This window comes from Choloepus didactylus, chromosome 4 (genome assembly GCF_015220235.1).
Source record: "Choloepus didactylus isolate mChoDid1 chromosome 4, mChoDid1.pri, whole genome shotgun sequence".
Classification (NCBI taxonomy): Eukaryota; Metazoa; Chordata; class Mammalia; order Pilosa; family Megalonychidae; genus Choloepus; species Choloepus didactylus.
The window spans coordinates 172,969,348-172,996,396 of NC_051310.1; the positions used below are offsets into that span (position 1 = coordinate 172,969,348).

General features: G+C 35.0%; 1 protein-coding gene and 1 long non-coding RNA gene across 10 annotated transcripts in view; one reads left to right on the top strand and one right to left on the bottom strand.

The window, feature by feature from the left end:
• LOC119532443 overlaps positions 1–21,804 on the bottom strand; it is a 64,633-nt gene extending 42,829 nt beyond the window's left edge. Inside the window, exons 1-2 of one of the 2 annotated variants that reach the window (XR_005216543.1) lie at positions 21,175–21,804; positions 2,599–2,662 (exon numbers count right to left, since the gene is read on the bottom strand). This is a non-coding gene — a long non-coding RNA (uncharacterized LOC119532443). The remainder of the gene's footprint in view (positions 1–2,598; positions 2,663–21,174) is intronic. The other variant, XR_005216542.1, reaches the window with a different exon arrangement.
• MIPOL1 (mirror-image polydactyly 1) overlaps positions 1–27,049 on the top strand; it is a 521,065-nt gene that overhangs the window by 387,052 nt on the left and 106,964 nt on the right. The gene's annotated exons all lie outside the window — the stretch shown is intronic.

Genomic DNA, 27,049 nt, shown 5'->3' on the forward strand with positions numbered 1-27,049 from the left:
GGTGCTCCTGAGACCTTTTCATGGAGCTGAAAGCCCCCCTCTGGGTCTGGTTTTACCCTATCCTGTAGGTACCATTTCCACTTCACTAAAGAAGATTCCTGAACTGCCCCACCTGGCAATTTGAAGCCCCTGCTTAAACCTACCACATGATTGGGATTTCTGGTTATAAGACTACTTTACAGCCATGAATCATGTGCTCAGTTTCCACCAAGGCCCAATAACATGCCAATAGTCTCTCAAAAAGTGTGTACCTTTTAGCCATCACTGGGAACTTACAGGTCCAAAACCCCAATAGGAATCACTGGCCCTTGACAGTATTCTTCTGCCATAGGTGCCTATAGATGAACTAAGAGGTTGCTAAGACCTGTAACTCAAAAGAGAAATATGGATTGGTGGAGCTTAGGGGAAGGGCAGCTTGGGTGGTCCATTGCAGGGCCTCCAGGGAATTCAGTAGCTGCCTTTCTGGTAACCAGCAGTTGAGTGCCATCAAGATCCCTGTGTGGGGTATATGAGAACCCCAGTAGCCAAATGGGCTCACCAATTTATGGGCCTCTGTGGCAACCCGTGGCCTGAGCAAAACAGACCTGCAGATCTTTGGTGCACAGCAGTCTACATGACCTAGGCAGCTAATGTTTAACCTATTATCTTTGTAAGCAAGCCAGTAAAGAGGAAAAGAGTAAATAAACTGACCTTAAAATGTAACTTTATGGGAGGCAGGCAGGAAGTGAGTGGCTCTTAATCTCACAAAAAGAGTAAAATGTAATTGTTCAAGTGTTATTCTAGTCCTTTCTGCACCACCCCCCAGGTCAGAGTGACCTGTTCCTGCATCTATGCTCCCCCCACCCTTAGGAAGGCCTTTGTCTTAAGCCCTTATAAAAGGCTTTCTGTCCTCTTTGCATTGTGTGGTCAATTCCCTGCGAATGTGATACCAGCCTGGCCTGAGACTGCCGTCATGATCTCTCCACGACTTCTCACCCTGTAAGTAAGCCCTGAATTAAGTTCATGTATCAGAAAATGCTCGTTGTCTTCTTTGGCCTTTGGACTGTCATGGCCCTCATGGGCTGTGACAGCCTCCTTTTATTTGTTGGAGAGGGCCAAAAGCTTAACAGTCATCCCTCTGGAATGAGACATTGTACCCCTTTCCAGACTACACCCTGGAATTTCACTTGGGTACTGAGTTCTTGTATCTTGTTTATATTAGTGACCCAGCTGTGTTGCTGTGTGGTTCAATAGGGTTTCCAGTGTTTGCTGGGCAGTGCACTTGTCTGGGCCCACAAAGAGGATGTGGTCAATGTAGTCAAAGACTAGTGCTTCCTATGAAAGAGGGACTTTATCTAGATCACAGCCTACCTATTAATGGTTGATAACCAGAGAATTTAGATAGTCTTGTGGAAGGATGTTAAAGGTGTATGACAACCTATTCCCCATAAAGGTTATTTGATTCTGATTGTCTGGATGTAAAGTGATACCAAAAAAGCCGTTTGCAGTATCCATTGCTACAGCTCAAGTTTTCTCAACTTGAGTAATAGCCTCTGTGATAGTCACAATGTCAGGTAACATGACATCAGGCCAAGGGTGGCACTATGGCATTGAACTGCCTATAATCACCTGTGAATTTACAGGCACCTGAGGCCTTGCACAGAGACCAGATGAGGCTATGCAATAGAGAAGTAATCTCATGGAGAAGTTTGGCTTTCTTAACTCAGCATGAGGGTGATTATTTCTTTTTCTCCCCCATGAAGCTAATATAATTTTGGAGAAACTAGGCACTGGTGGTTGGGTGGGTTCATTGCCTTCCACGTGCCTGACTAAGATGGCCCTAACTGCAGCAATTCCTGTCAGAATGTGAGGATGAAGGCAAACAGGATTGCACATAGACAATATATCTATACCAATAATATATTCAATAGCAGGGGTCATAATATTGGAAGTTTTTAGGGACTTAAGGAGACCTATCTGTAGCTGGGCCTAGGCAAGGGTCCTTAGTGAATGGTGGTGGCCTCAGACCCAAAATCGAAGAGCACTATTTATGTCCCCCTCATCCTGGTACCAGGGATCCCAGGGATCATAGTCACCAGTATCCAAAGGCCCAGAAAGTGCAATTCTCCCTGCTCCCACCTCTCTATTGAACTTTGACAGTGACGTGGGGTCACTCATAGTCCCTGGAGATGGAAGAACCTTGGCCAGTCCCTTGTCTTGTTTATTTTTAAAAGCCAAGAAGTTGGGATAAAGGTTAGCTATGCTCTTCCGTTCATTTCCGGACTCACCAGGAGGAATGTAGCAAATAGTAATTGTGTTAATACTAGGGGCTGTCACTATGCAGACCCTAGTGAATGCTGAGGGCCAAAGGCAAGGAGGAAATCTTGAAAGCAGCAAGAGAAAAATGACTCAACACTTACAAGAAACCCCAATAAGATTAACAGCTGACTTCTCTTCAGAAACAGTAGTGACCAGGAGGCAATGGGATAACATATTCAAAGTGCCCAAAGAAAAACCTGCCAACCAAGAATCCTGCGTGCTGTCTTTCAGAAGTGAAAGTGAGATAAAGACATTCTCAGATAAACAAAAACTCAGCAAATTTGGGGCTAGCACACCTACCTTACAAAAAATAGTAAAGGAAGTTCTTCATGCTAGCACAGGGATCCCAGATGATAATTCATATCTACACAAAAAACAAAGAGCACCAGTAGAGGTAATTATGTAATTGTAAAAGACAGTATAAATGTATATTTCTTTTTCTTTCTTCTTTTAACTGATTTAAAAGCAATTTTATTAAGCAATATGTATTCAATGTATTATTTGGGGCCTATAACTTAGAAATGTATTTGCCAAATGTACATAGAAATGTAATGTATTTTCCTATAACAGCACAAGTGAGGTAGGTGGAAGCAAAGCTATATTGGGGTAATGAAATTACAGGAACAAATGAAGAGAATCAGAAATGACAAATAGGAAGGTAAATAGAACAAGCACTTCAAATATATACTTGCTTTCCTTTCTTCTCTCAGCTTTAGAAGACATGAAAATTATATGAAGTAATACTTGTAACAACATGACATTGGATTTTTAGCATTTATAGATCTAATTTGTATAACAATAATACCACAAAAGAGGGTAAAAGGAAATAGGGCTGTGTGCCAGTTTGAGTGTCTTATGTCCCCCAAAATGCCATTCTTTGATGCAATCTCATGTGGGCAGATGTATTAGTGTTGATTAGATTGTAATTCTTTGAGTGTTTCCATGGAAATGCAACCCACCCAATTATAGGTGATAACTCTGATTAGATAATTTCCATGGAGGTGTGGCCCTGCCCATTCAGCGTGGGTCTTGATTAGTTTACTAGAGCACTATATAAGCTCAGACAGAAGGAATGAGCTTGCTACAGTCAAGAGGAACACTTTGAAGAATGCACAGGAGCTGAGAAAGGAGCTGCAGCTTGCAGAGTAACATTTTGAAGATGGCCTTTGAAAGCATACTTTTGCTCTGGGGAAGCTGAGAGAGGACAAACACCCCAAGAGCAACTAAGAGTGACATTTTTGAGTTGCTGCAGCCTAGAGAGGAATGTCCTGGGAGAAAGTCATTTTGAAACCAGAACTCTGGAGCAATTGCCAGTCACATGCCTTCACAGCTAACAGAGGTTTTCCGGACGTCATTGGTCATCCTCCAGTGAAGGTACCCAGTGTTGATGTGTTAACTGGGACACTTTATGGCCTTAAGACTGTAACTGTGTAACCAAATAAACCCCCTATATAAAAGCCAATCCATTTCTGGTGTTTTGCTTAACAGCAGCATTAGCAAACTTGAACAGGCTGTACAGGAGTAACATTTCTATATCTCACTGGAATTAAGTTAGTGTAAATCTGAATTTGATGTCTGACAAGTTAAAATATTTATGGTAAGCCCTGTAGCAGCCACTAAGGAAATAACCAAAAAAAAAAAAAAAAAAAAAAAAATGCAGTGAAAAAATCATTAAATAAATTTAAATGTTACATTAGAAATAGTGACTTAATACAAAGTAAAGCAGAAAGGAGGAATAGAGGAACCAAAAATACATGAGAGGTAGAGAATACAAATAATTAGATGTCAGATGTAAATCCAACTATGTCAATGATAACATTAAATGTGAATGGATTAAACAATCCAATCAAAAGGCATAGATTGTCAGACTGGATTAAATAAACAGGATGCTATGTGCTGTCCATTGAAGACACACTTTGGGTTCAAAGATACAAATAGCTTGCAAACAAGAGGATGAGAAAACATTTATCATGCTAAGAACAACCACAAGAAATCTGGAGCAGCTATACTAATATAATACAAAATTAACTTTACAAAAAAATGTTTCTAGAGATAAAGAGGAACATTTTATCAGGATAAAACAGTCAGTCCATCAGGAATATATAATTATTTAAACATTGGATGCCCTTAATAACAGAGAAGAAAAATATGTAACACAAAAACTTACACAAATGATGGGAAAAATAATTCCACAACAACAGTCAGACTCTTCAATATCACACTTTCAGTAATGGATAGAACAACTAGACAGATGATCATCAAGGAAATGGAAAGCCTAAAAAACACTATAAACCAACTAAACCTAATCAACATTTATAGAACACTCTACTCAGCAACAGCAGAATATTCTCAAGTGCACATGTAACCTTCTCCCAGATAGAATATATGCTAGGCCATAAAACCTCAATAAATTTGAAAGGATGGAAGCAATGCAAAAGATGTTTAGAAATCAATGTGAGAAAAAAATTCATGAAACTCATAAATAGGTAGAAATCAAACAACACATGCCTAAGTAACCAATGGGTGAAAAGGAAAATTAGAAAATACTTTGAGATGAATGGAAATGAATATACAATATACTAAAACTTATGGGATATAGCTGAAGCAGTGCATTAAAAGAAACTCATAGTATAAATGGCTATATTTAAAAAGAAAAAAGCTCTCAAATCAATTACCTAACCATCCTCTTTAAGACACTGGAAAATGAAGAACAAACGTAAAGCAAGCAGATGAGAAGAAATAGTGAAAATTTGAGTGGAAATTAATGAAATGGAAAATATAAAAACCATAGAGAAAATCAATTAAACTAAAACCTGGTTCATTGAAAAGAACACAATTGTCAATCCTTTAGCTAGATGGACCAAGAAAAAAAGAGGAAAGATACATATTACTAGAATCAGAACTAAAAGAGAGGACATCACTACTGGCTCTACAGAAAAAAAGACTTACAAGTAATTCCCATGAACAATCAAATTCCAATAAATTGGATAATGTAGGTATAATGGAAAAATTCCTAGAAAGACAAAAACTACCAAAACGGACTCAATGAGAATTAGACAATCTGAATAGATTAATATAACAAGTTAAGATACTGAATTATAATCAAAAACTACCCACAAAGAAAAGCTCAGGCCCATATGGCTTCACCACTGAATTCTACCAAACATGTAAAGAAGAATTACCAATTCTTTACAAAACTCTTCCGAAAAATATAAGAGGAGAGAATAATTCCAGCTCATTTTATAAGGCTAGTATTACCTTGATGCCAAAACCAGATAAAGATGTCACAAAAAAGAAGAAAACTACAGATCAACATTTCTTATGAATATGGAAGCAAAAATATTGAACAAAATGGTATCAAACAAATCCAGCAACATGTAAAATGTGGTTGTCTGGCCAGCTTCCAATCATAGCTTCAAGATGCACTCACCTGGCACTGAAATGCTTCACTGTTTCACAAATACTTCTTTGTGTTACTGTATTTGTATATATTAAAAATTACAAGGATAAATACATGTTACATAGAATAACAAGAGGCTGCATAATGATAGGTGCTTGTGGATAATTCAGAACTATTTGATGCTGCCAATTCACTTTTTACTCCCACTGGCAGCTAGAATCAACATGACATGTTCATTTATCCTAATATTTTAATTCCAGTGAGCTCTCTGTTTAGTGATACAGATATAATGTAACTTTATTTTGCTCAAAGAACTTAAAGGTTCTTGGTTCCTATCTTTTCAAGGTATGTGTAGATAGGCAGCAGTTAATGTTGGTAGGTGACCTAAAAGGATGAGATGATCCAGCCATGAATGCAAAAGAGCATAATTAGAGTCAAAGTTCAGGACTCCTAATGGCAGATTTTATAAAACAATACTTAAATAGACTGTGCTATTGAATAACTCCATAATCCCATGGCTGTGAATCAAATATCTCTCAAATTAAAAACAAAAACAAGGTTTGATCACTTATTAGCTGTGTGGTCTTGGGCAAGTCACTGAATCTCCCTGAGCTGCTGGTTTGTTTAAGATGGAAGGATACAGTGAATGTGAAAATAATTCATTATTAAAGTCCAAATCAGTGCTAAAGAAAAAAAAAGCTGGCCAATGAAAATCAAAATGCTTTTGTCCAAAACTCTCTTTTATAATATTATTTCAATCACTATACTGAGAGAAACCCTCAGTTAAGTGCTAATATCTTCAATAGCTACCTTTTAAGGACAGTCTATATTGTAGCAGTATCAGCCATAGCTGATACTTAAAAGTATCACTGCAGAAGGCAACTTAGTTTGAAACTGGTCTTCCTAAGTGCTAGCATTGTAGTGGTTTATTTATATAGTGCCCACAGTGTGATTAGCATGAAATTATATTTGTTTTAGCTGATGTTTTTATATATAAGTTTTAATACATAGCAAAATTCTTTTTCCTTGTCTAAACTATATTTATTGTCTTTTTTATTCTTCAAGGAGTATTTGATTTGCCAATATATAATTGTGAATAGCCATATTTTCATGCCTGGCAAAATAATTATCAACTTTCAAGGTCTGAACAGTTCACTTTATTCATTAGCATATTAAATACTCTTAAAATCCTTACAAGGAAGTTAAAGTCATTGTTTGCTGAGCTGTTACCTTTTAAAAATCAGTGGGTTAGGATAAGCATGGAAGTGCAAGAGGAGAAAAGCTTCTTAAAGGGATTTTAGAGAACTAAAAATCTTCCTTTGCACTGTTAATTATTCTAAAAGAACAACAGGATCTTAAATTTCAAAATCAATATTCTGCTGATCCCTTTCATGTGTATGGAGAGCACTTGTAGTTTTTGCATTAATCAATTTTTATAAAAGAATATATACTATGTTCAAATTCTGTGATTTTGATAAAGATACTTTCCCTTATGTCTTCAAGTTTAAATTCTTCAGATATTTACTTTTATGTAACACTTCAAAATTTTCTAGCACATTTTTGGCTTTATAGACTTTCACAGAACTACCTTAAAATAATTTCAGGTTTATGCCAGCAAAGAAGGGAATGGCAGCAAATCACATTTTTCCTTCTTTCACCTGAGGAATATTTTTCACACTCCATGTATCAGTACTCAATCAGACAGGCTGCTGAAATTTTTGCCATGCCAGAGTCATTTCTAACAATCAATACATCTATTTCATTTCTTTTAATCTCCCTGTTAATTGGTTCTACAGTTGATGTTGCCAATTAAAAAAAGGCGAGAAATCTTTGACAGATATATTCTGAAAACTGTTGACAAAATACTCAAGTCATAACATGTGCTCAGATTGGATCTTAAATAATTATGTTTATCAATGTAAACCTTGACAAAATGGAGAGTTGTAGAAAACATTACAATAGTAAGTATATATGTATATATTTACTCTTGTCCCAAATACTCCTAAAAAGTATTTAACAAATTGAATGAATATGAGTAATTTGATTTATTTTCTCTTCTTTTCTCCACCTGTCTTTCAGTGCAATTAGTACTGAAATGGAAGTAATTTTTTTTTTATTTTTAAATCTTCATTTTATTGAGATATATTCACATACCATGCAGTCATACAAAACAAATCGTACATTCGATTGTTCACAGTACCATTACATAGTTGTACATTCATCACCTAAATCAATCCCTGACACCTTCAGTAGCACACACACAAAAATAACAAGAATAATAATTAAAGTGAAAAAGAGCAATTAAAGTAAAAAGGAACACTGGTGCCTTTGTCTGTTTGTTTGTTTCCTTCCCCTATTTTCTACTCATCCATCCATAAACTAGACAAAAGGAGTGTGGTCCTTATGGCTTTTCCAATCCCATTGTCACCCCTCATGGGCTACATTTTTTATACAATTGTCTTTGAGATTCATGGGTTCTGGGTTGTAGTTTGACAGTTTCAGGTATCCACCACCAGCTACCCCAATTCATTAGAATCTAAAAAGGGTTGTCTAAATTGTGCCTAAGAGTGCCCACCAGAGTGACCTCTCGGCTCCTTTTGGAATCTCTCTGCCACTGAAGCTTATTTCATTTCCTTTTACATCCCCCTTTTGGTCAAGAAGATGTTCTCCATCCCACGATGCCGGGTCTACATTCCTCCCCAGGAGTCTTATTCCACGTTGCCAGGGAGATTCACTCCCCTGGGTGTCTGATGAAATGGAAGTAATTAAAAGCTAGACAACCCTGACTTGTGAATCCATGAACTAGATTTTATACTGTAATTTTTTTGAAAGTTGATTCATTATAGGGCATTTGTGATTTATTTAACTTAGAAATTATATGACTGTGTGAATTGTTGATTCCCCTTAATACATCATATATCTTGTCCTAAAGCTCATTATAAGCTTAGTGATTTAGGCATTAAAATAAATCAAATCATTAGGAATTTCAGTAATAAATATATGTTTATTATCCTTAAAGTTCTTTCTGTTCTTTTTTAGATCCATATTATTGGCTAACATCAAAGGCATTTAACCTAAAAGTAAATAGTATAAATACATTTATATTCTATCAAATAAAATAACTCCTTATGAAAAAAGTATCCTACCTCACTACTACTCACCCTGAGTTCTCCTACATTGTTTCTGTTGGAGAAGGTTTTTTGTTTTGTTTTGTTTTGTTTTTACTGCTTCTGGGAGTTACTTCCATAACTGAGTCTGAATCATATGTGTATAACATTAATTTTTTATTTATCACCTTGTGACAGACTATATGTAATGAGAGTAAGATATGCAAAGTAAGGATTTAGCCCTTTCTCCTTTCCTTCCCTTGATGTTAGCTCTTCATGTTACTTGTAATTCTTTCTGTTACTTACTTGGGTGTGTTGAATTCTATCTCCCAAAAAGATACATTGAAGTCCTAATACCTGGTATCTGTGACTGTGACCATTTTGGAAAAAGGGTCTTTGTGGACAAAATCACATCAAGACAAGGTCATACTGGATTAGGGTGGGCCCTAAATCCAATGACTGGTGTCCTAATAAGAGATTTGAAGACACACAAGGGTGAAAACCATGTGAATACAGAGGCAGAAATTGCAGTTATGCTGCCACAAACCAAAGAACACCAAGGACTGGCAGCAACCACCAGAAGCTAGAAGAGGCAAGGAAGGATTTTTCCCTAGAGCCTTCAGAGGGAGCATGGCCTGCTGACATCTTGATTTCATACTTTTAGTCTCCAGAACTTTGGGAGAGTTAATTTTTGTTGTTTTAAGCCACATGGTTTATGATAGCTAGTTATGGCAGCCCTAGGAAATTGCAGCATTTACTTTGTAGCTTTAATTAATATACTTAAAGCCCCTATTTCTTGCTTCAACAAATTTCAACTATATCCACTAACTCTACTTTCTGTGTGTTTTTCTCCAGTAATTTTTTTTTATTTTGAAATCGTTTCAATCTTACTGACATGTTTCAAAAATAATACAAAAGCAATACATATAGCTCCAATATATACCCTCATTCAAATATCCAGATTTGCCAACTTCTGGCATTTTACATTTTTTCTTTTTCTTTCTTCCTCTCTTTCTCTTTCTCCTTCCTTCCTTTCTTTCCTTCCTTCCTTCTTTCTTCCTTTCCTTCTTCCTATATATCTGTCTGTCTTTCTGTCTATTATATAAACATTTGAGAGTGGATTGCATTCATCATGCTCCTCTAATGTCAGGTACATTTCCTGAGTAATCAGACATGCACTGTGTACCCACCTTAAGTACCAATATCAAGTTCAAGAAATTTAACATGATATAAATCGTACATTCTGTGCTTATTTGAATCTATTATGTCCCCCACAAAAGCCGTGTTCTTTAATGCAGTCTTGTGGAGGTAGGCTTATTAATCTTGATTAGGGAGGAACCTTTTGATTAGGTTGTTTCATGGAGATGTGACCCACACAATTGTAAGTGAAACCTTTTGATTAGATCATTTCCATGGAGTGTCCCGCCCATTCAGTGTAGGTCTTAATTAGATCACTGGAGTTCTTTAAGAGAGATATTTTGGAGAGAAGCTAAGAGCCAACACAGATCCAGATACTTGGAGATGCTAGAAGATGCAGACAGAAGGACATTTGGAGATGCTAAGAGATGAATCCCAGAGTTTGCCCCAGAGAAGCTAAGAGAGGACCCCCAGATGCTTAGAGAGAAACACCCTGGGAGAACAAGCAAGGATGCACAGGAGCTGAAAGAGAGAAGCTAAGAGAGTCAGAAGCAGACAGAAGCCCAGAGACATTTTGGAAAAAGCCATTTTGAAACCAAAACTGAGGAGCAAAGGAACAGCAGATGCCAGCCACATGCTTTCCCAGCTGACTGACGTGTTCCGGATGCCATCAGCCTTTCTTCAGTGAAGGTATTCTCTTGTTGATGCCTTAGTTTGGACACTTTTCTGGCCTTAGAACTGTAAATTTGTAACCTAATAAATCCCCTTTAAAAAAGCCAATCCGTTTCTGGTATTTTGCAAAATTGAGGCTTTAGCAAACCAGAACACAGTCCATATTCCAATTTTTTTCGGTTGTCCCAATAATGTCCTTTTTTTCTCCATGTTAGAAGACTTCTTTTTAATTTTTATTTTAGTCACATACCTATAAAAAATTTCCCCTTTAACCACATTCAGATATGTAATTCAGTAGTGTTAGTTACATTCACAATGCTGTGCTACCATCACCATCATCCATTACCAAAATTTTTCCATCACACCAAACAGAAATTTGGTACCAATTAAGCTTTAGTGCCCTGTTCCCTACTCTTTCCCCAGCCCCTAGTAACCTTTATTCTAGTTTCTGACTCTATAAATCTGTTTATTCTAATTATCCCATATCCATGAGATAATGCAATCTCTGTCCTTTTGTGTCTGGCTTATTTTACTTAACATGATGTCTTCAAGCTTCATCCTTGTCGTCAACATATATCAGAACTGTGTTCCTTTTCATGGCTGCATAATATTGCATTGTATGTATATACCACATTTTGTTTATTCATTCATCTGTTGGTGGACACTTGGATTGCGTCCATCTTTTGGCAGTTGTGAATAATGCAAATAGGTGTGCAAATATCTGTTCCAGTCCCTGCTTTCAATTCTTTGGGGTATATAATTAGAAGTGAGGTCACTGGTCATATGGTAATCTATACTTAACTTTCTGAGGAACTGCCAAACTCTTCCACAGTGACTGCACCATTTTACATTCCCGGTAACAATGAATGAGTGTTGCTCCTTTTCCAAATCCTCTCCAACACTTGTAATTTTCTGTTCCTTTAATAGTAGCCATTCTAATGGGTGTGAGATGGTATCTCATTGTGATTTTGATTTTCATTTCTCTAATGAAGTTGAGTATCTTGTCATGTATTTATTGACTATTTGTATACCTTCTTTGGAGAAATGTCTAAGTCTTTTTGCCATTTTTTAAATCGGATTGTTTTTGTTTTGTTGTTGAGTTGTAGAATTTCTTTATAAATTCTGTATATTAAACCCTTATCAGTTATGTGTTTTTCAAATATTTTGTCCCATTCTGTAGGTTGTCTTTTTACTTTCATGATGAAGTCCTTTGATGCATAAAAGTTTTTAATTTTGATGAGATCCCATTTTCTGTTGTTTCTTCTGTTGTTCATGCTTTTGTTTTGAAGTCTAAGAACCATTGCCTGACACAATGGTCAAGCTTCCCTACATTTTCTTCTAGGAGTTTTATAGTCCTGTATTTTACATTTAGGTCTTTCATCCATTTTGAGTTAATTTTTTATATGGTGTGAGATAGGGGTCCCTTCATTTTTTTTTTGCTCTGGACCTCCAGTTTTCCCAGTACCATTTGTAGAATTGAGACTGTTCTTTCCCAAGTGAGTGGACTTGGCAACCTTATAAAAAATCAGTTGGCCATAGACATGAGGGTCTATTTCTGAACTGTCAGTTCTAGTCCATTTGTCTATGTATCTGTCCTTGCGCCAGTACCCTGCTGTTTTGACCACTGTGGCTTTGCATTAAGTTTTAAAATTGGCAGGTATGAGTACTCTGACTTCCTTCTTTTTAAAGGTTGTTTGGCTGTTCAGGGCCCCTTACCCTTCTAAAGAAATTTAATGATGGGCTTTTCCATTTTTGCAAAAAGGCTGTTAGAATTTTGATTGGAGTTCTGTTAAATCTGTAAATTGCTTTGGATAGAATTGACATCTTGACAATATTTAGTCTTCTAATCCATGAGCATGGAATGTCCTTCCATTTATTTAGGCCTTCTTTGATTTCTTTTAGCAATGTTTTGTGTAGGTTTTCAAGTATAAGTCGTATACATCCTTGGTTAAATTTTTTCCTATGTATTTGATTCTTTTAGTTGTTATTGTCAGTGGAATTTCTTTCTTAATTTCCTCTTCAGATTGTTCATAAGACATGTATGACTCCCTGTCTTAAGAGACCATATTAATGAGTCTTCATTCCCATTTATGCTACCTTTCTTTACCTTCTCCTTAATATTCCCATGTACTATCAAGTCACACTTTTATGATGTTAGTTATTAGCATTAACTTTTTTCTCTGCCTCTACATCAAATTCTTCATGCTTTGTATACAGGTTGATGCTAAAATTTTAAAACTAAGAATCATTATTGACTCCACTGACTCATAATGTATTCTAGAATTATAGTTCCCTTCCTTTGAGTTGAATTTATCACTGAGCCAAAGGGGAATGTTCTTTGGATCAACACAAAAGAATGTTTAAAATACTCCATCAACTACTTAAAATCTTACTGAATTTTGTTTGTTTCTTACTTGAACCATGATTTTCTTATGTCTTTTTCATCTTGACTGGAATTTATAATTGCCTTTCTTTTTCTTGGTTTTTTGAGTTTTATTATTTCAGCTTTTTCTATCCTCCTACTTTGTTTTATTACTGCTACATAGCTGAAAACCAAGGATTTCTCTTCAGAGCTCTACTGTGGTGGTTTCACTATTCTTAGAACTCCTGGTCTCTCTCGCTTTATTCTCTCATAAAGTAACTTCCAAACGCAGTAGATGATACATAAGTTTTCTGAATATAGAATTCAGTTTTGAAAATTGTAACCCCTGAAAACTTTTGAGATTTTACTCTTCTCTTTTCCTGCTTCCAGTAACTGATTCTTTATTGATTCAGAATCATTCTTTTTCCTTTGTAGACTTTTTCTCTTGGATGGTATTAGAAAATTTTTCCTTATGAGATTTCAGAAACAAAAGTGAGTCTTTTTCATTTATTGTGATCTCCCTTGGTGGATACTTTCTAGTTGGTGATTTTTTGTCTTCTAGCTCTGAGAAATGCTCTTTAAGAGGATTTATTATTTCTTTCCCCTCCTTTTTTTTCTTACGTTGTCTTTCTGGTTTCCTAATTACCTGATACTTTTCTTCCTGGACTAGCTGTTTCATATTTTTTCTTTATATTTTTAAATCTTTAACTTTCTGATACATGTTCTTAGAAATTTTCTCAACTTTATTTCAAGATCTATTAACTTTTAATTTAGTCAATGGCATTTTTATTCTCTACAATATTTTCTCATTTTTTATTCCTTTCTCATAGCATCCTGATCCTCTATAATCAATATAATATCTTCTCTTATTTGTTACTATTAATTTTTTCTTACTTTTGTAACCTGAATTGTCTGGGGATCAGTTTTTTTATTTACCTTGTTCTTTCTTTTTGTCCTGTGATTTTCGTCATATGTTTTTTCATAGTCACGAAAGAAGGGTGGAATATATGATAAGGACTTCATTGGCTGTTGTATAAGTAAGTCTGTGTTTTCTACATTTCTTCCCTGTGTGAGAATTCTGCTGGAGATCACAGTATGGAGTGGAATGGGGAACAGAAACTGGTAGGATTCACTTTAATGTTAAGCTAGGGGATAAAGAATTCCACAAGTGCCAAAATGAGGAATGTTTTACTTGACAGTGCATGTCCAGACTAGCTTTCTGCAGTACCTTATTGGCTTTCCCTAGCCAGATCAGTGAATCTTGTTAGAGAAAGCATGGCTGGCTTTTTGCTTGTTAGTAAACATCATGGTCCAGTCCTCTGTGCTCAGGTAGAGGGCCCATAGAGAGACCTTCAGTTAATCCTCGTGTTTTAGGACCATCTTTCTCACTCCTACTCTCCTTATACTTGTTGCTTCTGTGTCTTCTAAGCATTCCGTTTTGTAGATTAGCATCTCCTCCTCTAGAGTTCTCATACAGTACTTTCTAGGATGTATTTTTTCTACCTTTTTCAGACACACATCAACTTTCTGTCTTCCAGAAATAAATTAAAATTTCTTGTTATGGGTGATCACCACCTCTACTCCCACCTCTCTTCTCTTCCTTTTTTTGGGTTTATTTCTTTGTAAATTTTGATGCTTTTTTTTAGTGGGAGGCAAAAATGCATATAATAGTATATATTTTTATATAAGTTTTATTTCCAGAAATAAATGACTTGGAAAAGTAATTCATATTTTCCACACTATTAAATCAGCCACATATTTTTGAGTACAGAGTTTTTTGGTTTCCCATGTACTCTGTAGCTTTTAAAATATTTCTATTTAAAAATAATGAAAAACAGGAAAAAAAGTATCCCCCATTTTCCAACCTCTTTAAAAATCAAAACATGCATAAATTCTTCAAACTGTAGATATTTGAGTACATTAAAAATACATTTGATCTGAATGTGAATGTTTTACAGTATCTGAATGTATTAAGAAGCTTTGTACCCTAATATTTTAAAAACCATATCCATTTAAATAATGAAGTGGATTTGCAACTGTAACTATGAAGTTACTTCATTCATTGGATAAGTTTTAAATAGGAATCCTGATTTGTTGCCTTGATTCAAAATCCTCTAAAAAATACATTTTTAAAGTCTACATCCAAATTTATTAGTCATAAAGATGTATATTCTCTATGGAACTCTTCTTAACATCTCTTTCCTAGGATTGTATTAGTTACTTTATACATACTGCCATTGAATCCAGCACTCCTATCTTAATGCTTATGAAGTTTTAAGTTATTCTCTTATTCACCTGTGTGTCACTTCCATACTAAAATTAAATTTCTTAATGGTATCTTATTCATCTCTGTGCCTTATCTCTACTGTCTTGCATACGATATAGGTACTCAACAAACATTTATGGAAGGGAAAGAGATTGCTATTATGATAACTTTATAGGTATCCTAGGAGCCAATGTCTCTTCTACTTGTGTACATTTGAGATGGTTTTTTAATGATTTTTTATTCCTAAATGAAAGTTAGCTTCAGATATGATGTGAGAGGGTTCTTTGGTTTGGAAAAGATTGTATATCCAAAGTTTTCTGCATCTTCACCATGGGTGACACATTCACCTGCCTTTTTGTATGCGTCTCTGGCTTTCACCAACAGATTCTGAACAGTGAGCTTTGCTGCATTGACTCTGATTTGTGTATGTGGAAATGGAGTTGATTATCCCCCATGATAGCCACAGAATTGTTTGAGAAAAATATATATATTTATGATAGAAAAAGAATTGACATCTAACAGATTTTAAAAATCAAAAGATGACTTAGATTAAAAAAAAGGATGTTTTTGAGGAGGGAAACTGTATAAAATAAATATTTTACTGGGCTGTATTTATCAGTTGTATCAAACAAATCATTGTGGACCTTAAAGTTCTTTTTCCAATTCTTTGCCCAGCACTTTACCATTAAGGATCTGAGATGAAAAGAAAAGAGATATGGCTACTCGAAAATCTTTCTTTTCAATACAGTTGGAAAAACAAAGTATGAAATCTGGAACTCAGCCAAGTGTTAGTTATTGATACCTTAAATTGATTTTCAAAAGTAGCCTTACATGTATTAAAATTTAATAAGTAGAAAAGCATGAATTACAGAAATGGCCTAATGAGTATGAACAGTAAATGAAAACTTGATTAAAGTTGGCCATATCAAGCTTTCTTCTCTTGAAATATCTTGCCAGCTCCTGAGTAATGCTTTGATTTAGTTTGAACCTTTTATATGTAACAATTTTTAGTGCAAGTTACTACAGTTCTTTCTGAATAAGATAGGTCATGAGAAGTTCATTTGTAGGTGGGGCAGCTGCACTACTTTGGGGGACTGTCTTAATAGATCCATTTCATTAATTGTCTTGAATTTTTTATTAACAAAACCAGTACATCAGGTTTAGCCAGTTAAAAACTGTTCTCAGTTGTTATCTTTATTGTCAAAAAGAATATTGTGAAAATAGAGAATTACTGCACATGCGTTAACTCTTGATCAAACAGAGGAATAGCGCTATCCATGAACATTATCAAGTTGACATAGAGTGTCTCACTTGTACAACTCCCATTAACTTTAAAACTCTGTGTTTTAATTTCAGAGCCTTCCAGTTAGGAGTAATGCAAGAGCCCTCTGTTAGGTAGAATTAATGTGATTGATGTCAAGTAGCAGGACATTCATTCTCTTTTCCTTAAGCTTTAGTCATTAGGTATTTTGGGTTAAATATGCTTCTAAGAAATTGCCTTTCAGAAACCCAGGCAGTGGCATTAAGAAGCAGCAGTAATGGATTGTAAAAGAAATTGTGCTAACATGTGCATTTTATTTACCAGTGGAAGAAAAAATTTTCAATTTCCCATCTGATCATCCTTATTGTTGACATGTTTACAAATTAAACCTGTGAATTTTTTTAATTTCAAGAAATTTCAAAAGCTTAGACGTGATATACAATTATATTATTATTCATATTCTTTGTATCTTCCATATGAAGATCATAAGCACTTTTTATTTCCCACATCTTTTGAGATTATTAGCATGAATTATTATCTTCATTTAAATGGTTCAAAAAGTAAAACAGGGAGAGAATTAGTTGTTTTCTCAGGATCCCATAACTAGTGTTTGATGTAGTACATAATAGAATTTAGAATTTCTGACTTGTCCTTGATTTAATTTCAGTCTTTCAAAATTTTAGGACTAAAAGGATCCTGAGAATATCATTTTTTGAAAGACAAAAATGACATAATCTTTGGAAGAAGATGTGTAATGGTTGGAATCCTTGCTCAACTATTTACTTGCTATATAACCCTGGTTAGATATAATGTTTGTAAAATGCCCAACTTAGTGTCTAAAACTCATAAAAAGGGTAGACATCATTTTTGTTATTATCTACACACTTGGAAATAGACCTAGAAAAGTTAAACAGGATTTATTCAAGGTAACATGGCTTGTTAGTTGCAAGGATGGAATTAAAACCAAGGTGTCTTAACCAAATCTAGTGTTTTTGCATATGCAGTGTTATCTTTAATTATTGAAATTATCTGGCTATTTAGTTAGAATTATTCATTAGAGAAAACTTATTCTATTGAATAATATACTCACTTTCTTTCCCTGTCCCCAAAATTCAAGATTTAAATGCCTATTATTTAGGCTAGAATCTCAGATACATGTTTTTATTTCATGTGTGTGTGATTTAAAGGCCCTGTCACTTTTAGAGGGAGACTATCAAACTCTGTATAATCAGGAGAGGTTTTTCAGTAGCCGTTTATCAAAATCTACAAAGTGGGTCTAGTTCAGGTAGTACCGAAAAGTCTGGAATCACCTAGAACAAATAAAATAAGACATTTCAAGCCTAAGTCATACAGTTGCCCCAAAATAAACATCTGTTGATCCCTGGAATCCTGTGTTTGTCTACTGGCTCTGCTCATAACTGTGCTCTCTAATCTGAACTGTGCTCATGTTTCCAGATCCCTTAGTACAGCTGGATTACAGGATTCAAGATGCTTCCCAAATTAGACCTTTTCTGGGGCTGGTGATTACTGCCATATTGGTGTGGACATTCAGACCCTTACTTCTCATGCTGTTTAGGTAGTCCAACACCGAGGGTGTAGAGATAGTGTTAATAGTGTAGTGATAGCTCTTAGACAGAGCTTTAATTTTGGCACAGTTCTTTCATCTTCATAATCTAAGTTGATCCTCATAACAACTGCATGAAGTAAGCAGTATTATTTAGGTTTTTACGGTCAAGGATACTAAAATTCAGTTAAGTAATTTACCTGAAGCCTTAAAGAGAGTAATTGGAAGAACTCAGGTCCTTTGACTAAAAACCCCGTAGTCTTCACTTCTCAATTACTGTTCATGATCCTGTTGCTGACAATGATAACAAAAGTGTGCTAAGATAAAGAGAGAATGAAAATATATAGTTTCACTGTAAAGTGCTATTTTGTGGTATGAGAGCTGTGTGGAAGAAGCATATATGTATAGATCCATGTGAGATATACAGTATTGTCAAAGTACAATACTGTACTACTATACTTACATTTCTCTTATTTCTCTCAGTACTGAGTACAAGGAGGTAGATAATAAATATTTTTCATTGATTATTTCATTTACAATACCAGAAAAAGACAATGTCTCTTCCAGAAAAGAAGCTTTAATATGATTTTATTATAACTTTTTAAGCAATATTTTCATTGTTTGTGATAATAGTTGTACTATAGCAGTCTTTTCCATAGACTGTCTCCATTTACTCCTCTGATTTTAGCTACCTATATATTGGTGATCCCCAAATGCGGACATGCAGTCCAGTCCTCTCTCTTGGTTTTAGTTTATATATCAAAGCTGTCTGCTGGGAATTTCCAGATATGCTATGGGTACCCCAAATCAGGATGTCTAAAACTGAAGGCAGCCACATTCTTAATAAAACTGCTCTTCCTTCTGAACTCTTAAGTCAACAGATTCCATCAATTTCATTTCTTAAATATATTTCTTGAATCTGTTTTCTCTTTTCTTATCCTTATTGCCAGTCCTGTTCAGATCCTCATTATGTCTCACTTGAACTACTGAAATAGCCTCCTAAATAATTTCTCTATGGTCAGTTTTTTGTTTTCTTCAGACCTATTGCCCCAAATCCACCTAAACTATGACTAACCAAAATTATAATAGCAAAAGCTATAGGTGACACCTTTTTGTATGTGATTACTATTGGCTAGGTTAGTATGGTAAGTACAATATATGTGTATGTACTTTGTTTAATCTTTTTTTAAAAAATGCCTGAAATTTATCTAGTAGAGACCATTTTCAAGCCCATGTCTGCCTGATTGCTCTTAATTACTCTCTCCTGGCTGCCATTACCCTTCCTGAAACAATTGAATAAATAGTTCTCCATTCCCACAAGATAAAGTTATACTTTATGAGGCTCTTCGTGATCTAACCCATGACTACCTCTTCAGCTTCATCTTTTTCCTCTCCCTGTCATGCAATTGAGGCCCCACCACACCAAACTGCTTGTAGTTACTCATGTAGTATTCTTTTTCTCACCTCTATGCTTTTGCTCATGCTGTCCTATGCTTATCTTTTCAGGAATTATTCTCTTCTGAATAACCTGCTGCCACTCTTCCCACCCATTCACCAGCCTGTTCTCTGCTCCCAAATTGTAGTATAATTATCTGTCTTCTCAGCTGCACTCTGAATTTCTTAAGGACAGAAATGCTTTTATTCAGATTTGTAACATGAGAGCCACTAATGTGTTTGGCACATTTATAGGCACCGAGATGTTTTTTAAATGCATGCATTTTTAGAATTTAGTCTTATTGAGGAAAGCTACATGATTTTAATTTTTGAAATATATTTCAGTGTGATAGTGAGAATTTGGTAAATTCCTTTTTACCAAATTGGATTTATTCCATTTATATGTCATTTACTCTTAAAAATACATTAATCATTACTTCTTGTCTTCATTGTGTTTCAATAAATTACAGAAAAATAGATGTATTCCCATTATTTCAGAATTCCTCCCTCATTACCATGGTATTAATGTTGGTAGCTTTTTACTTGTGATCTCATCATACTAACAGCAGGGACAAACAAAATAAACAAGCTGAAGACCAGTTTCCAATGCATTACCCCTACAAATTAGTCTTCTTTCATGTTTTCCTTAGTTGTTTTTTCCTACTTGAATCTTTCTTTAAAACAGTATATATGTATTTTTTGAGTAGTGAATGAAATCAGATACATATTCCCCAACCTAAATAAATACAGCTAAATGATATTTGGCCATAAAATATTCCCAAGTGAAGAATGAATTATAGTTTAGAACCATGTATTTATACTTGTGTTATGGGTAAGTTCAATATACAGCCATAATAGGAACCAAATAAAATTAAAACCAAGCATACTGCAGCTATTAATTTTCAGGTATAGGAAATACCATTTTTCTTGTTGGAAGGAGCCTAACATTCTTTTTAACAGTAAGGTCAGCAGCAGTTATCATCTTGCCCTAATCTATTTCAGTCCAGTGCCAGCTGGATATAAAACTATAAGGGCAATAAAAATTTCTCCACCACATCATTTACCTCTTAGTTTGTTGGATTGGATGGTTTGCTTGTTTTCATTATTTATTTGCTTCAAAAAAAAATCTGTACTTGGATTTTTTTATTCCCAGATACAAACCTCTTATAGACAGTATAATTACTAAAAGGTAGATTAAGACACTGCAGTATTAAAAACTATACTACTTGTGATTTCAGGTCTTTTCTTAACATCAAAAACTTTGTCTTATTGTTTTTTCTCATAAGAATATATTTATATCTTATTAGTCTTCTGGAAAATAAGCATACATCTATGAAAACTGAGGAATTGTTTTTATAGTTGAATAATTCTCAAAAACTGTAACTAATATTCTTTGTGACTTTTGTATAACATTCAAATATATCTTTACTATTCAGAAGGACACATTATAGCAATATATACTTTGTTGTCAGAAAATTTATTCCAGAAATACATATACTATAAAAAAGAGGACTTATTTGAAAATATAAAATTCCAAATAAATTATAGGTTATAAAAACCTAATAATTGGTTTCTGAGAGTATTAGTGTAGAGGATAGAGTAGAAAATAGGTGAGAGATAAGAGCCTCTTGGACAGGGGCTATGGGTGAGGTCTTCAGAAAGGGAACACCTACCTGCCAGGTGGGTCTTTGCTAGAGCTGGATAAACTTCATTCTGAAAGTTCCATGAGAGTAGGAATGTTGATCTGTTTTGTTCATTGCTCTGTCTCCAGTATCTAGAACAGTATCTAGCATAAAGTAGACACCCTGAAAATATTGGTTGAATGAATAAAGGAAGACCTTAAGAATGAACATGTCTTCAGCCAGGCCCAAGAGGTTCTACCCATTGGCCTCCCAGCAGTCTGAGCACAGGTTATTCTCTCTTCTCGCTTTCAGGAAATATTTGGCAGTAGAGGTTTGAGGGCACTATGTTTCCCTTGTAACATAACTCCTCCCCCTCCACCCATTTTACAAAGATCTGAAGGTTTCTATTTAGGACTAGCCGTATTTGCAAGCTCATAATGAGTTAAACATTTTCAGCTAAGGTTCTCTCATGCTACCATGCCTTCATATGCAACTCCCTTTATTTCCCGTTGTTTGATTAATTGGGTAAATGCTACTTGTTTTTCTCTAGAATCCAGGAAGCCCTCCCTTAATCCCTCACGCTATCTGGATTAGATGCCCCTTCTGTCTTATTGTTTCTTGTGCGTCTTTTGCAATTTTCCAAAACAATTTCTGAGGAGGTGTATTAAAGGATTTAAAATTTAACCCCTGTGCATCACACCACATATTATTTGGTTTCAGAAGTTAGCTGACTGGAAAAGTAGTTGATGCAATTTGACATTGCACATTATAAGATACAATTGTGCATCAGAGACAGAAATTTTCTTTTTGATTTTCAGTTGAGACGTCTCTATTTCAGGAGCAATACACCTAATTTTTATTTTTCCATATATATGAGTTATTGGTTGCCTATACAACCAAGTTAACTAGAACCATATTTTCAATTTATTCCATGTAAGTTTCATCACTATTTTGGATTACAGTCCCAGGCATGTACGCAATGGCTTGCCCCTAATTCTGGTCTGACCTGGGTCCCTGGCCAAAATTTGAGAAGTAGGAAATATCATTATATCATGTAATATTTAAGATATCAAATCAATATCGATTTTTCTTCAAGAGACATAAACCGGAGCTACCAATTTTAAAGCACTCATATTCTATGCCACATTCTTGTTCTCCACACTTCGATATACTGAGATCGGCAATGTACAAAATAAAACTCTTGTTAAAAAGTTGGAGCGTAGTGCCTTGTTCTGTTAAAGAGTATAACACCATATTATTAAACTATCCTTAGACAGGATATTGGGGGGAAATTCAGAAACTTTGCCTTAATAGCAGTTAGACTGTCGGTAATAACTAAAGTTTGACTTCATGTGTCACTGATATTAGGAAGCTATTTCTCTTCCATACATCATCAATGTAAGAAAAAAAAAACTTGATAACAAAGTAAAATAAACAGATCATCTGACTATTGCTAAATTCAGTGCTACCACCTCAAAATCCGGCACATTTGTAATAGTTTTCCATTCTGAAAATGTAACTTCAACCTTTTTCTCTAACACTTTTCTTTATTTTCAACTAAACACCTTTGATTTGGGACACTTCTTGGGGGTTCATTAATCCAGTACAATGCTTTGAGTCACCAGCTCTTATTTGAATCTTAGGAAAAAAATTGTGACTTTCTACAGTTAAGCTTTTAAAATTCATTAGTCAGTCATCATTTAGTAAGTGTATTAAATTTTTAGACTGAAATACATGTAAAATATTTCTTTTGCCAGATTGAAAAAATATACATTAACTTCCTTTAAAATCTATAAGAATGAAATGTGTTCGTAAATTTAAGGAAATAGCCTCATTTTTAGAAAGAACCTAAAAACTAACCAACTATTCTAATAAAACTTAAGTCAAGAAATTTCTTCCTATTTGTTAAACAAAACTGCCAGTTTTTCTGCCTAGCCAGAGGGAGATAGGTAAAATATGGGTGCCTAAAACCCAACAGATAATTTAAAAGGGAAAGATTTTAAACCCAATCTTTACTGTTTTGAATAAAAAATAAAAATCCGAACGTCTTCTGTATTTTAGAGAGTATGTGGCAACAGAGACATTATAATATGCTCTTATGACAGTAGCTGTATAACAGGTTTTGAACAAGTTGAGTATAATGTTTAGTTAAGTAAAACAGTTTGGGTTAGTTTAAGCTCTAAATTGGCATTTTGCCAAGTAGAAAAGTTTGGTGGTTGTCATTTTTGTTTTGTTTTCCCCTCATGTTTAAGTGACATTGTACTGATTAAAATGAGCAGTATTTTTATATTTATTCTCATTTGCTTTTTTCCTGAGCAAGATACTCAAGAAAATGAAATAATTCAAATGCTTTTACACCTACACAGTATGGTGCTGAGCAAATTATTTATGGAAGGGAAGGCAAGATAAAGTTGCTTTTAAGAGTGCTTTAACATATCAGTTTGATAAGTAGCAAAACACCTTTACTGCCATTAAATATTTACCAAGACCTGGCTTTGGGCAGGAGGGCAGTTTAGTGCAACAAATTTGACTCTATGCAATGCCATTGATTAGCTATCAGAAGGACGTAGTTAATAAGTAACTTTAGGTATTACAGAGCACTCCACATTCTTGTCAAATCTTTTCTCTGAAGATGACCTAAAAAAGTCAGTTACAACCAGCATTCACCCCACCAGTGATTGCACAAGCAGAACTATGAAAGAAAGGCCAGGCAAATCAGTTGAGCAGTACTTAGGCAATCTTTCCTAGTGATTGTTGTCATTGCTGCTGGACTTTAGAACTGAACATATTTACATTTAATTAGAAAGGACACACAGTTTACAGCACAGTAGCTATCAATATCGGATCAGCATTGATTTCCGCTTTCTCCCCAGTGATTGTTTCCTTCAAGCTAATTTAAAAAGGCATATAACCAAATGACCGGCATAAATTTTAAAGCAAAGTAAACAACATTCCCTGAAGACCAAAATAAAAGTAAATGACAGTCATCCTGATTATTAGTTACATTTTAAAAAAGAATTCTGATACCTATAAATGTGACGTAAGGCATGTTTTAGTGCTATCAGACTGCTGATATACCAGAAGTATTCTCTTTTGAAGAAACATGAATGAATGCTTTACTGAGTACTTTAGCTCTCAAAGAAACAATAACCTTACTTTTATCTTTATAATCCCTAGAGCATATAGATAAAGAAGTTTGATAGAAGCTTGGGTTGATTTTGTTCAAGTCTTCAATTTTCAGATATTGTACAGAGAAACTGTCAAAAAGTATAACAAAATTAATAACAAATTGATTTCCTCTTCAAATAAGGTACATAGAACACATGTATAACTTGCTAAAATTAAGGAATCATCCTGGTATGAATAAATAACATTTCTCTGCAATTACCATAACCAAAATCATCAACAAAATTAATTGATAAATTATGATAAAAGATCATTTCTTATAACTCACTACCCATTTACTGTAAAGAGACATGCATTAAATGTCACAAACTAACACTTGTTGGTAATTATGCTAAGTTTTGATGAAATGATTTATGGAGAAAAATGGTTTTCTTCTATGGAAAATAGGAGAGAAGTAGAGGTTCCCCAGGAGAATCATGTCGCAGTCATCTTTCTTCCTTCTCTGTGGAATCTTCCATGCAATACTACCTCTAGAATGAAAGGCTATCAGAACACAAGGAAATACAGAATGATTCAAATTGGAAATTGGACTTAAGAAACATTAATTAATTAATTCACAAATATTTAATAAACATTCTTCAAGGCAATAAAGATAAAATGCTGAGCAAGAACTTTAAAAGTTCAGAGATTTTTATCTGCTTTGGTCACTGCTGTATCCCCAAGCACTTACTATGTACTTGGCACATAGTGTATATATGTATATAAATCCTCAGTAAGTATTCACTGAATGAATGACCCCTTATTTCACTACAAGAGGTGTTCTTTCAGCCACCAGGGGGGCCTCCGGTAGCACTTGTTGCCTGTTCCACAGAAAACTGTGCTGAAATCAACAATGGTGCTATCGTAATGAGAGTCATTTTTAAATCCTCCTCCAGGATAGAATTACTCATGGGAGTTATATGCTTAGTTGCTTACTTTTCTTTCTTTCTTTCCTGTTTGAATCATAGGCTTTTCATTATCTTAGTGTTCACAAAGCAATCAACCTGTAATCCACATTGGGTTAACTATAGACCGTTACTAAATATCCATAACTTGTATTCTGCAGGGTACTTACCAATCACAAAGATTCTTGCCAGCCATTAGAAGATAAGAATTATGTGAAGCAGGCCTAAGGAACCTTATTCATTAATGCCATAAACATTTATTAAACCCTGTTCTAGGCATTAGTGAACAAATGGTTTAAAAAAAATGTTTTTTCATTGTGCTTACTATCCAGTAGAAAGGTCAAAGTGCTATGGTAGCATATGAGAGGAACACCTAATTTGGATAACAGGTCAGATTTCTCATATCCAAGCTGAAATCTAAAGAATGAGTAGGAGCTAGTTAAGTAAAAGGGGATATGATGAGTGTTCTAGAGGATATGAGTTGTTCATCCTGGCTGAAATATGGAGGTGGATAGGTGAATGATGAGACATGAGCTGGAAAGATAGGCAAGAAGCACTTTGTAAACAATGTTTAAGGAATTTCATCTGTATCCTAGGTATAAAAAGGGGTCATTGAATAGTTTTAATCCAGGGACTGACACATTCATATTCGTGACTTAGAAAACTTATTCAAGGCAAGGAACAAGTGAAAAGACTATTTCAGTAATCCACTTAAGAAAATGATAGTCCTCTAAATTAACATAATGGTAATGGGGATAGAAAGAAATAGAAAGAGATTTACAAGTTGAAATCCACAGGATTGATTATTTTGCAAGGGTAGGAGGCAGATGTTAAGGATAATGCGTAAGTTTAGGTCTTGAATAACTGAGTAGATGGTAGTTTCCAGTGAAAGGGGGAACAAGGGAAAGAGGGGTGTAAAATGAGATCATGAGTTCAGTATTAGACGTACTGCATTGTATATGTTTAGAGTGGCCATGTGGAAATGTCTAGTAGGTGGTTATGTATGTCTGGTGCTCAGAACAGAAATCTGAGCTGGAGAGAAACACTTCAGAGTTGGGGGTCATTAGCTATATAGATGGTTAGTAAAGCCGTGGGAGTGGGATGACATCAAGAAAGAGACGGTAGAATGAGAGGAGAAAACCCAACAGTTCAGAGTTGAGTAGAGAAACAAAGCCCCCAAAGGAGATTGAGAAGTGTCAAGAAAAGTAAGCAGACAGCCAGAAGTGTATTATCATGGAAAGTAAGGAAAGAAGAAGACATTTCCAGAAAGAATTGGCTTCAAATAAGTCAAATAAGATAAGGATTTAAAAATGTTTAATATTTGGTGACAAGATCATTGAAACAGTTGTGGACAAAGAAAATAAGCTGATGCCAAGCTAAGTCCAAGAGAAAGTCCATCTTTTAGACCACACTGGCATATCTTTAGAACGTAGTAAGTCAGACACCCTGGTAGAAAAATCATCTTCATAGGTATATCTGGCCCAGGTAACTAAAGGTAAGTTTCAGAATGCTTATTTCCTAGATTTGAGCCTCAGTATAATTTTTCGCTTGAAATTCCAGAGCCATTCCACTCAGAGAAGGAGCAAGGTTTTAGAAGCCATTTGTCCTTCCAGGTAATAGGAACGCTTTGGCTATACAAAACACGCCCTAGCCAGAACAATTTTTTGAAAAGCCAAACCTTTTGATATCCTCTCTTTAAAACCCTTTAGTACCTTCTCATTGATCTTATGATAAAAACCAAAATCCTTCTCATGTCCCAAAAAGGCCCTATGTCATCTGGCCTCCACCACTTTTTAGCTCGTTTTGAACACCATCCTTATTGGGTTTCATTTATCTCTTCAGGCGCCCTTTCTCTT